General features: G+C 37.6%; 1 long non-coding RNA gene across 3 annotated transcripts in view; it reads left to right on the top strand.

Annotated features, from left to right (window-relative positions):
• Nucleotides 1–12833, top strand: part of LOC102153396 — a 153004-nt gene that overhangs the window by 20758 nt on the left and 119413 nt on the right. The gene's annotated exons all lie outside the window — the stretch shown is intronic.

Here is a 12833-nt window from a genome sequence, read left to right as displayed (position 1 = left end):
ATTCAATCATCTGCTAGAACAGCTCACAGAATTCACGGAAACATTTATGTTTACCAGTGTGTTGTACAGTGAAGGATATGATAAAGGTTACATGTGAATAGCTAGATGATGAGATACCTAGGTTGAGGTCTGAAAGGGTTCCAAGCAGAAGAACTTCTGTCCCTGTAGACCTAGGGTGTGCTACTCTCCCGGCACATAAATGTGTCCAACAACCCAAAACCTCCCCAAACCCTGAACTGGTGGAATTTCTATGCAGGCTTCATCGCATAGACATGATTGATTTATTAACTCCATTTCCAGCCCCTGTCTCCTCTCCAGAGATTGGAGGGTGGAACTGAGTGTTCTAAGCTTCTAAACATGGCTGTCTTTTTTTGGTGACCAGTCCCCATCTAGGAGCCCACCAAGAGTCACCTCATTAGAGCAAAAAATGTTCCTATCACCCATGAAGTTCCAAAGGATTCAGGACCTCAGTGTTAGATGCCCCTATCACTCAGGAAGTTACAAAGGTCTTCTTAGGAGGTCTGTGTCAGAAAGTGAGGTTAAATTTTTTTTTAATTTTTATTTATTTATGATAGTCACAGAGAGAGAGAGAGAGAGGCAGAGACACAGGCAGAGGGAGAAGCAGGCTCCATGCACCGGGAGCCCGACGTGGGATTCGATCCCGGGTCTCCAGGATCGCGCCCTGGGCCAAAGGCAGGCGCTAAACCGCTGCGCCACCCAGGGATCCCAGCGAGGTCAAATTTGATTAAATATTAGAACAAAATATTCTAGCATCCTTATTTTATAAGGGTTTTAGGAGCTTTATGTCAGGAATTGAGGGCAGTAACCAACATACATATTTCTTATTTCACACTACTCCTCAAAAATAAGAAAACATGATTTAAAAAAAAAATGCCTCGGGGGCACATGGGTGGCTCGGTCAGTTAAGTGGCTGTCTTCAGCTCAGGTCATGATCTCAAGGTCCTGGGATTGAGCCCCACATGGGGCTCTTGCTTCTCCCTCTCCCACTGCTTGACGCTCCACCTGCTTGTGCTCTCTCTCTACTCTCTCTCTCTTTCTCTGTCAAATAAATAAATATAATCTTAAAAAAAAATCTTGAATGACATTTCACCCAAGATTTATTAATGGCTGGTAAACAGAGGAAAGGGTACAAAACATTAGTCATTAGAGAAATGCAACTTTTCTTTTTTTTTAATTTTTTTTATTTATTTATGATAGTCACAGAGAGAGAGAGAGGCAGAGACACAGGCAGAGGGAGAAGCAGGCTCCATGCACCGGGAGCCCGATGTGGGATTCGATCCTGGGTCTCCAGGATCGGGCCCTGGGCCAAAGGCAGGCGCCAAACCGCTGCGCCACCCAGGGATCCCGAAATGCAACTTTTCAAAGTGACATTTTATATGTTAGGATTTAAAATAATTTATTTTCCTAATGGAAAGGCACTTGTATAAAATAATCACCAGTTACTCAACCATATTCTCCCCAATATAGCTTCATCATTAATTAAATTCCTATCTTTAATGTGTAATAAAAAAATAATAGCAGACAAGATAGAATAAAGATCGGCATCTGTCAAATCAAAATCTTGCTAGGAGTTTGCTTTGATTTGTGTTTTATGTTCATTGAATCAGCTACCCCTTACCACAATCCCTGTAGTAGGATAAGGCCTATTTTATAGATGAGCATGTTAAGATTTAGGAAGGTTAAGGACCTTAATCGAAGGCATGAAGCTAGTAAGTGGTGGAAACTATATTTGAACTTAGTTTAGCCAACTTCAAAATTTAAGCTTCTTCCACAGAGCACCCACTGTTTCAGAGGTCAGTGAGGAAGGGATGGTGAGCAGCATGGTCAAGATTTGCAGGCTGCAAATATGGTAGTCTGATAGATCCATCACTCCAGTGAGCCCCAACATCTTGACTATGCAGCTGCCCCTCTAGGTGTCTCTTCACTGGCTGACCTGGGCCTCTGAGTAATCTCTGTAGCTCATCTGCCTCGTTTGAGTGCTAAGAAAATCAAGGACTGGACCATTGATCACCAGTCCTGGTAGTTACAGGTCTACCAGGGTGAGTCATCAGTACTGAAATAGAGAAGGGCCAAGGGGAAAGAGTGAAGATAATTTAGTGCAACATAGTCCTCAAAAGCAGAGCAGCATACTGTGTCCCTACTATTGTAGTAAAGTATAGCAGCAGAGAAAAGCAGAGAAGGGCCAAAAGAGGAAGTGAACTCAAAGGCAACTGTAAGCATACTGAAATAGGTGTATTTTCCTATAAAGTTTAACTTTAAAAATTAAAAAAAAACTTATATTCTAGTGAAAAGCAAAAGAATTATGATCATTTCTAGCACTGAAGCAGAAAACGTATTTATGCAGTTCTTGAAAAAGCAGTGAAGAAAATTATGGCTTAATGTTAATTTGGTAAAAGTAGTATCATCTGGTTGAAATGTTTGAGTGCTTAGACTATTGTAAAATGTGAAAACTGCCTTAGTACAGAAATGCTTAGTTCTCAGAGTGAAGTCTGGTTCTCCCAGTTAAATCATTCTGGGTTTTAGTCCTAATTTTGTCATTAGTTTTAGACATAGCAGATCTGCTCACTAGCCTTAGATAGTGTTTAGGAGTCTTGGTGTTTTTATTAAGTCAGAGATTTAGACTATATATTTTAATAATCATCACTATCTTTTAAAAATCTTTTGCCATATGCTAGGAGCCATACACATTGCTTTGAAATAAGTTTTCTCATATAATTGAGATATATTTAACATTGTGTATCTTATAAATGAAGAAACTAAAATTTAGTGTTTATATCTGGGATTGGACCCTGGCTGCATTTGATTCCACTTTAAACTACTATATTTTCCTATCTATGGGTCCTCAACTCCAGTATGCAGAGAGTCTGTTCCCTTGCATCAGATCAACAAACAGACATTGTTAGGTGTGAATCCTTGAAAGCCAGAAGTCTTGATTAGTTTCTTAATTTTCTCTTTAACTGTCAATGCCAAACATATTTTAAGCCTGGTTGAACTCAAGCAAAGGAACAAAAAGAAACTTAAAATTTATTAAGGAGAAGTATATTTTAGTTTTTTACCCTGCTAACCACTCTTCCTTCCTTCCACCATATTTAGTACGGCATTTTTCACATGATCCACATTCAGTAATACTTGATTCACTACAGGTAGGAAGGTTAGAAAATGGTCAGTTATGCTTGGTAAAAAAAAAAAAAAAAAAAAGTTATATATATATGCATGATACATGTCTGTGTGCATACACACACAAACTCAAAGATTTCATCTAAACACATGTTTAATGTGAAGGAACTGATAATAACCAAGAGTTTGGGGGTTAAGACTGATCCTGCAGAGGAGGTGAGGAGGAGAATGGGAGGGAGAACAGTTCATTTTGCCTGCCTACGCACAGGCCTGCAGTAAAAACAGATTATACGTTCCTCCCTCAGAGGCTAAGTCTTAGTCTTTCTGATAGTGAAATCTTCAGACACTTTGAGCTATGATTAAGAAGCCCTTCCTGGGGCACTTCGGTGGCTCAGTTGGTTAAGCAACTGACTCTTGATCTCAGCCCAGGTCTTGATCCCTGGGTCATGAGTTCAGGTACCACACTGGGCCCCACACTGGGCATAGAACCTACTTAAAAAAAATAGAAGAAGTCCTTCCTATTTCAGATATTTGCACCTGACATATCCCATGAAGAATTAATATCCAAAATACATAAAGAACTGATACTACTCAACACCAAAAAAACCCTAAATAATCCAATGAAAAAATGGGCAGAAGACATGAACAGACATTTCTCCAAAGAAGACATACAGGGGGCCAATAAACATGAAAAAATGCCCAACAGCACTTCTCCTCAAGGAAATACAAGTCAAAATTACAATGAGATATCACCTCACTCTTATTATATGGCTAAAAGCAAAAACGCAAGAGACAACAAATGTTGGCAAGGATATGGAGAACCAATAACTCTCTTGCACTGTTGATAGGAATATAAACTAGTACAGCCACTCTGAAAAACTGTATGGAGATTCCTCAAAAAGTTAAAAATAGAACTACTTTATGAGATGTCTGGGTGGCTTAGTTGGTTGAGTGTCTGACTCTTGGTTTTGGCTCAGGTTGTGATCTCAGGGTCATAAGATTGTGTCCAGTGTTGGGCTCTGTGCTCAGTGTGGAGTCTCCTTGTCCCTCTTCCTCTGCTCCTCCTCTTGTGCTTGCTTGCTCTCTCTAAAATAAATAGAATCTTTAAAACAACTATCTTATGGTCCAGCAATTGTACTACTGGATATTTACCCCCAAAATATGAAAACACTAATTCAAAGGGGGTTTACATTCACCTTGTTTATTGTAGCCTTACTTACAATAGCCAAAATATGGAAACAGCCCAAGTGTCCATGGACAGGTGAATGAACAAAGAAAGAAAATATGATACATACACAGATGTGATGGAATATTACTCAGCCATAAAAAATGAAATTTTGCCATTTGCAATGATGTGGATAGAACTACAGATTATAATGCTAAGTGAAATAAGTCAGAGAAAGACAAATACCATATTACCTCACTCATGTAGAATTTAAGAAACGAAACAACTAGAGGAAAAAAGGAGAGTGAAGAAGAGAGAGAGAGAGAGAAAGAGAGAGAGAGACCAAGAATCAGATTTCACTATGGAGAACAAACTAATGGTTACCAGGGGGAAGATGATGGGGTGGGGGAATGGGTGAAATGGATGACAGAAATTAAGGAGGGCACTTTTTGGAATGAACACTGGATGATGGATTGAATTTAAGATTTTACAATAAAAATTTTTTGAATAATTTTAAAAAAGCCTTCCTGTGTGATTTCCCCAACTTTCCATTTGATAAGGTGTCCTGTTCTTTATTACAAGGGCATTTTCCTCACCCTTGGTTGTGCTTCTGGATAATTTGTTTTCACCATTACTTTTTAAAAAGATTTCTTTTCTTCAGTAGTTTTATTTAGCCTTTTGTCTTTTACATTTTTTTCTTTTTAAGATTTTATTTATTCATGACAGACACACAGAGAGAGAGAGGCAGAGACACAGGCAGAGGGAGAAGCAGGCTCCATGCAGGGAACCCGACATGGGACTCCATCCTGGGTCTCTAGGATCACATCCCGAGCTGAAGGCGGCGCTAAACTGGTGAGCCACTGGGGCTGCCCTTGTGGGGGAGTTTCATTTACCAAAGTATTTTAATGTATTGGGTCTGCAGAAATATTTATGAATTAGGTAAAGTCTTCATTGACAGTAAAACCATATATATCATGATTAGCCTATAAATTAAGTATAGGACCTCTATCCCAATACCAATGTCAAAAAAAAATTTTACAGAATTTTGTTTTTAATTCATAGATCCAATGGTCTTTCTTCTGAAAACTGGAAGAAGCTCTTCAAAGAGTAGTTTTAGCCTTGGAGAAGCCCAGATAATTGTATATATATATTTTTGGTTAAGAAACACACATTAAGATTATTGTTTTATCAAATAAGTATTATGATTATATGTCAAATTTCTACCAGTTGTGAAATTCAAATATTTTAGAAGGCCTTTTTATTTCAAGTAATACCTCTCCTTGACTTTGAGACAGAATAAGACTTACTTGGATAAGCATCAATCTAAGTTCTACGTTAACTATCATGATGAGATGATTCTATGCACTCATTTCTTATAAATGCCCTCTTTAGGGACGCCTGGGTGGCTCAGCGGTTGGGCGCCTGCCTTTGGCTCAGATCGTGATCCCGGGATACAGGATCAAGTTCTGCTGCAGGCTCCCTGCAAGGAGCCTGCTTCTTCCTCTGCCTATGTCTCTGCCACTCTCAGTTTGTGACTCTCATGAATAAATAAATAAATCTATAAATAAATAAATGCCCTCTTTATTAAGTGTGCCTATCTGTAGTCATCCAAACTTATAAAACTGGACATGTAATAGATTGAATCTTTTCTGATACCAGAGAAGTATACAGATTACCCATGATTTTTAAAAATAATATTTGTTAATGAATATATTGGCATTTCTTTCCACCAAAAAAAAAAAAAAATAGAACTTTTTAGGGATTCTCTTATATCTCTTAAAAATATCACCAGAATTTCCGTTGTAATGTCTACTTTGTCATCTGTGACATGAAGCTAATTTCCATAATGCTTGGCATCTAAACAGCCATGACTGCACCTGTTGCTGGGGTGGCCTCTCAGGGAGTGGTTCTAGCCTTGGGGAGGACCCAAATAATTTGGTGGTGAGGAGGCCCCAACTGAAGAAAGGGAAAGTGCTTTTTTGGAACATTTCAGTTATTTTTCCTACTAATATATTGCAATTAGGCTTTTACTTCCTCAACTCCCTTTCACTTTTCAATCCACTACAATCTTCTCCCCTTCCCTCAAACTCCATCAAAATAGATGTCACTGGGGTCACAATTAATTACTAAGTGATAAAGTCGAGGAACAGATTTCAGCTCTTATCTCATGTGACCCTGCATAGGGCTTGACACTTTTGATCATCTTATTATCTTTTATTTTTGGTTTCTGTGATCCCTGTCTACAAGTTCTCTACCTCTCTGACTACTTGTCCTTATACTTTCATTTTCCCATTGACTGTTGGGTGCTCCCCACAGGAGTATTCACTCCTGTGATGGCTGATTGTATGTGTGAACTTGGCTAGGCTGTAGTAAATAAACCAGTTATTTAATCAAGCACTAATACAAAATATTTAGTAGGTTTTGGCTAACACCTAAAATCCATTCACTTTAAGAAGATAATGTGAGTAGGCCTCATCCAATGTTGGAAGACCTTAAGAGCAAAAACAGGTTTTCTGGAGAAAAAGAAATCGTGCCTCAAGACTGTTACATCACCCTCTGCCTGAGTTTCTGAGTTTCTAGCCTGCTGGACTGCCCATCCGAAAAATTGCAGACTTATGTGCCCTTCGGATTTCAGAATGCCAAAGCCCCCACAATCATGTGAGCCAATCTTTGAAATAAATCTCTTTAAAATACACACACACATACACACATGCACAACTCCTATTCTATTTCTGTGAAGAACTCTGATGGATTACAAATCCCTTTGCTATTTATACATCATATTTCAAATAATTCATCCATTTCATTTCTTCGGCTGTGTCTTTGATTTTGCAATATTTATCCCCGTCTCTTATCTGAACTCTTCATTATATTCTAAGTACTAAACATCTCTGCATGGATGCCTGAATCTAATCTTAAACTCAGTATGTCCAAATGGAATTTTTTTCTCCTCACCCCAACCCCCTTCTCTTATTTCCTCTCTCAGTTAATGACATTTCTGTGCGCAATCATCCTATTTAGCAATCTCAGAGTTGTCCTTGATTCCCCTTTCTCTCTGTCATCATGTGTGTCTAATTGGCCCCTTATTTGGACAGTTTTTTCTCTTTGGTAACCCTTAGATCTATTCCTTTTTGCTCATTGAGAAAGATTATTTCCACTACATTAGGTTAGAATCTCTCTAATCATCTCCTGCATGGATTTTTTAAACCTAATTAAAATTATTTTCTTAATCTGATGTTTGTGTTCACCACCGAACCTTTTATATTATTCTCCACAGATCCGCAAGGGTTATTGTCCTTGTCATAACTATTGCATTTCATTGTAATCATTTGTTTATATGTTTTTGCTTCCCTTCTAGACTGGGACCCATTCATTAATTCATGTTGGATTAATAAACATGATGTTCACTGTTTTCTTTATAACAAAGATCTAAAAAGAAAAAATAACAAAGATCTACTAATTTGCTGTTTTCCTAGGGAATCAAATTAATGAATCAAATGAGACTGAATCCAGTTATTTTTTTTTATTCCTAATATGTTTGTAATAATTCAGTTTTTTCCAATACAACTGTTCTTGATATCCATTAAGTGGACTTCATTTTTTCTTTTTTTAAGAGAGAGAGCATTTGGGGGAGGGCAGAGAGAAAGGGAGAGAGAATCTTTTTTTTTTTTTTAATTTTTATTTATTTATGATAGTTACACAGAGAGAGAGAGAGAGAGAGAGGCGCAGAGACATAGGCAGAGGGAGAAGCAGGCTCCATGCACCGGGAGCCCGACGTGGGATTCGATCCTGGGTCTCCAGGATCGCGCCCTGAGCCAAAGGCAGGCGCCAAACCGCTGTGCCACCCAGGGATCCCAAGGGAGAGAGAATCTTAAGCAGGCTTCACACTTGGCATGGAGTCCAATGTGTTGTTTATCTCATGATCCTGAGATCATGATCTGAGCCAAAATCAAGAGTTAGACACTTAACCAACTGAGCCACCAGGGCCCCCCACAAGTGGACTTCAAATAGATGCTTAAATGCTCTAAAATTTTATGGGAAACTTAATTTTTCTGCAGAGAATGACCAGTTCAGCAAATTCTCAAAGAAGTCTGCATTTCCTAGATGCTTAAGAATCACTGCACTTGGTCAAATTGTATAGGTCTGTATCCCAGCTCCACACTTTACTGCAGGGCCTTGGACAAGATATGTAATCATTCCACACCCCACACAGCTTCCTCATCTTAATAATAAGTGCATAATAATAGTAATGGCTTCATAAGGTTGTTGTGAATATTAGCAGTTAATATGTGTAAAGTGCTTAGAACACATAACTATACACTTTTACTAGAAAATTGCCCATAAAAATGAAAACAAAACATAGAATTTCAAAATCAACATTGTTGAAAACATTGGACTTAGGGGCACCTGGGTGGCTCAGCAGTTGAGCATCTGCCTTTGGCTCAAAGTGTGATCCTGGAGTGCCAGGATGGAGTCCCGCATCAGGCTCCCTGCAGGGAGCCTGCTTCTCCCTCTGCCTATGTCTCTGTCTCTCTGTGTCTCTCATGAATAAATAAATACAATCTTTATTTTAAAAAAAAGAAAGAAAGAAGGGAAAAAAAAACCATAGGACTTAAAGCTCTAAAAAAGGTCAGACTTGAAGATTTCAGTGTGGAAGTTATCTATATACAAGCATTAGTTAAAATCTGGAGAGTAAGAGTGGGCCTATAGGTGAAGGAAGGAAAAAAAGGACACAGAATTTTGGAGAAAGCCCACAAAAAGGCAAAGAAGGAAGGAAAGGAGATCATGAGTATGTTAGCGGAGCCCTCAAATCCAATGTAGGAATTCTACTACAAAAGGTACAGTTAAGCCTTCCTTAAACTGAGGGAAATGAGGAATAGGAAGGGACAATTGGATTTTGTGATTTAGGAGAATGTATTAGTTTCCAGTTAACAACATACCGTAAACTGGGTGGCTCACCACAACAGAAACTTACTCTCTCACTGTTTTGGAGGACAGAAGTCCCAAATCAAGGTGTGTGCAGGGCCATGCTCCCTCTCCCAAGGCTCTAAGGAAGAATCTTTCCTTGCCTCTTCTAGTTTCTCGTGGTGATTGGCAATCTGACATTCCTTCACTTGTAACTGCACACTTGACTCCTTCACATAGCCATCTTCTTCTGAGTGTCTTGTGTCTCTATGTCCAAATTTCCCTCTTCTTATTAGGACATCAGCCATCGGATTAAGACTTGCTCTAAATTAATATGGTCCCTTAACTTGGTTCCATCTGCAAAGACCTGTTTCCAAATAAGGTCACACTCACAGGTTCTGGGCGTGCATAAATTTGAGGGTGGGGGACATTATTCCACCCATTACAAAGGATTTTAGTTACTTTGGAGATGTTGTGAGGTAGGAAGCTATATCTCAAGGCCCTAAAGAATGAGTTAGTAAGCACTTAAAGTGGAAACTACTTTTCTCCCCCCCTTAGAAATCTGTTAGTAAAAGAAAAATAGGATTGTAGTTTGAGGCAAAAACTGCATGGAGAAAGATAGATATGGTGATAAGTTACAGAGAAATATAGATAGATTCAGAAATGAAGATACAGACACAGGTACAGATAGAGCTCTAAAACTTGAGCATAGTTTTTAGGGTAGGTTATCAAGTACAGTGGTGGGGGTTTAGTTGAGAGGGAGACAGGACGACTGTTCCTCTGAGATAAGAGGGCAGGCTCTATTTTGCAGTTGCAGTAACAGCCTAAGAAACAAATGACTGTTATTAATCATACATTCTTTAAAATAGTACCCACTATTTTACATTGTTTTTTGTTCTGTGTGATTTCACATTGTGGCTGTCAGTTATATACTTCTCAAAGAGATTCTTTTTTGTTTTCAAAGCAAATCCTAAAAGAATCGAATATAATTAAAATAGAATGTAAGCAAAAAGCAAATTGTGTTTTCTAGTTTTCTTACAGAGATTATCTTTTTAGGTACACCAGGATTGGATCCTATAATTTCCTACTATATTAAAAGTAAGCATACTAAAAAATGGTTCTTTTAATAAAGGTGCCTATGTGGTTAGATCCTGGCCATAATAAGATGTGTATGTCTGTGGCGGCATGTGGAGTTCAAAGCTTTGATGATGTTAAACTGTTAGCTCAGGGTCTGCTCTGTATGGTTGGATCCAGTGTGACATCACCTTTTGTGAGAATCCTCTAAGAGGGAGGAGAGGTTAAATAAATGAAGGTTCCTGATAATGAAATGACTTTGTTTCTCTGGATCTTAATTTGGTTTTATTCCTTTATGCAGATCAGTGAATAAATAAACATCTATGGAGACTAAGTGTATTCATATTATACATTTATTTGTAAACATTTCCTTTCTAGCTTTTTATTGTACAGATTTGCCCAACTTTGTTTTGTTTTTTAATGACTAAAATTTAATAAAACACTATTTCTCATATTTTTACTCTGTTTACACTGTTGGGCTTTGTTAAATAGTAATAGATATAAATAAGTATTTAACAGAGTACACTATCGTGAGATAACATAAGGTTTATATTCCGTAATATTATGGCTCATAAACATTGGCATCTAGAGTTGTAGGGAACTTCGAGGCTATCTATTTGTGCCCTTTTTCAGATTAAGAAATGACAGCTAAGGAGAGAGCAGCAGATTATCCAGAGTGAACAACAATAATAACTATTATTATATAGTGGATCTTTTATGCCACCCTCTTTTCTTAAAAGATTACATTCATTTTTATGTATTAACCTATAATAATTTTTAAATTTCAGCTTTATCGAGGTATCATAAACTTATAAAATTGCAAGATATTCAACGTGTGCATTGTGATGATTTGGTGTACATATGCATTGTGAAGTGATTCCACCATTTAGGTAGTTAACAGATCCATCACATCGCATATTTCTCTTTTAAAATTTTCTCGGTAAGAAAATTTAAGTTCTTCTTTCCTAGCAAATTTCAATTTTATAATATAGCGTTATCAACTATAGTCACCATGTTATACATTTGATCCTCAGACTTCATTGATCTTATAGCTGAGAGTTTGTAATCTTCTTGCAGCCTTTTTACCAGCCTCTACCTATTTTACCCATCCACTATCCCTGGCAACCTCACCCACCTTCCCTCTAACTTTTTCAACTTTTTCTTGAACATTCTTGCCAACACTTTTTATCTCTTTCCTTTTTGATAACAGCCATTCTAACAGGTGTGAGGGAATAGCTCAGTGTGGTTTTGATTTACATTTACTTGGTGATTATTAGTGATGTTGAGAACATTTTCATATACTTATTAGCTATTTGCATGTCTTCTTTGGGAAAATGTATGTTCAGTTCCTCTGCCCATTTTTGAATCAGGTTGTTTGTTTGCTATTGAGTTGTATGAGTTCTTTATGTAATTTGGATATTAACTCCTTAGAAGATATATGATTTGCAAATATTTTCTTCCATCTTGTTGATTGTTGATTGTTCATTTTGTTGATTGTTTCCTTTGCTGTGCAGAAGTTTTTAGTTTGATACAGCCCCACTGGTTTATTTTTGTTTTTCTTATCTTTGCTTTGGTATCAAATCTAAAAAATCATTGCCAAGACCAATGTCAAGAAGAAAGTTTTATTCTTGGAGGACAGTTTTATAGAGTTTCAGGACTTACATTCAGGTCTTTAATCCATTTTGAGTTGATTTTTCTGTGTGATGTAATATAGGTGTACAGTTGTTATTTTTTATTGGTTTTATTGAGCTTTATAGCTTCTATTATTGAAATAATAAAATAAATACCCAAAGTAATAAATACCTTAGAAATAAGTATAAGATACAGAATAGGAAAAATAATATACTCCTTTACTTGCCTTGGCTTTAATAATCTTGTAGTTATCTTTCAAGATGACTATAATTTCAGTTCATCAAGAAAGGGTAGGTTGAAAATATATTTCATGAACTCTCTTCTCTGAGACACGAAAACCAAGAATACATTGATGCTGGCCTCCCCTTGGTAATTGGTAATTGAGGATTGCGGCTTTAGATTTCCCTGTAAGTGCTCTCACTTTGTTCCGCCTTACTTCTGTTCTAGCAGTTACCTCCTCCTGGAGCACTCCTTACTTACCAATTTCTAAATCATAGGTATTCTCCACTGTCTAGTTCATAAGTCACCTCACTCTCCAAGCTTTGCTTAGCACATCTTTCCTCTTAGAACTACCACCACTCAAGGTCTTGGTCTGTGCTTCAAGCAAGTCATTTCCCAAATCTTGATCCCCAAGACCTGTTCTCCTTTCTATGAATTCCACATTTTTTTGTTCTTTTTAAAATTCTAGTTAGTTAACATACACTGCAATATTGGTTTCAGGAGTAGAATTCAGTGATTAATCACTTACATACATTACCCAGTGCTTATGACAATAAGTGCCCTCCTTAAACCCATCACCCATCTAGCCATCTCCCACCCACGTCCCTCCAACAACCCTCAACCCTCAATTTGTTTTCTATTGTTAAGAGTCTCTGAAGGTTTGTTTCCCTCTCTCTCTTTTTTCCCCTTATTCAGTCCT

Source organism: Canis lupus, chromosome 6, assembly GCF_011100685.1.
Source record: "Canis lupus familiaris isolate Mischka breed German Shepherd chromosome 6, alternate assembly UU_Cfam_GSD_1.0, whole genome shotgun sequence".
NCBI classification, from domain to species: Eukaryota; Metazoa; Chordata; class Mammalia; order Carnivora; family Canidae; genus Canis; species Canis lupus.
This window is presented reverse-complemented; position numbering and strand designations above follow the sequence as displayed.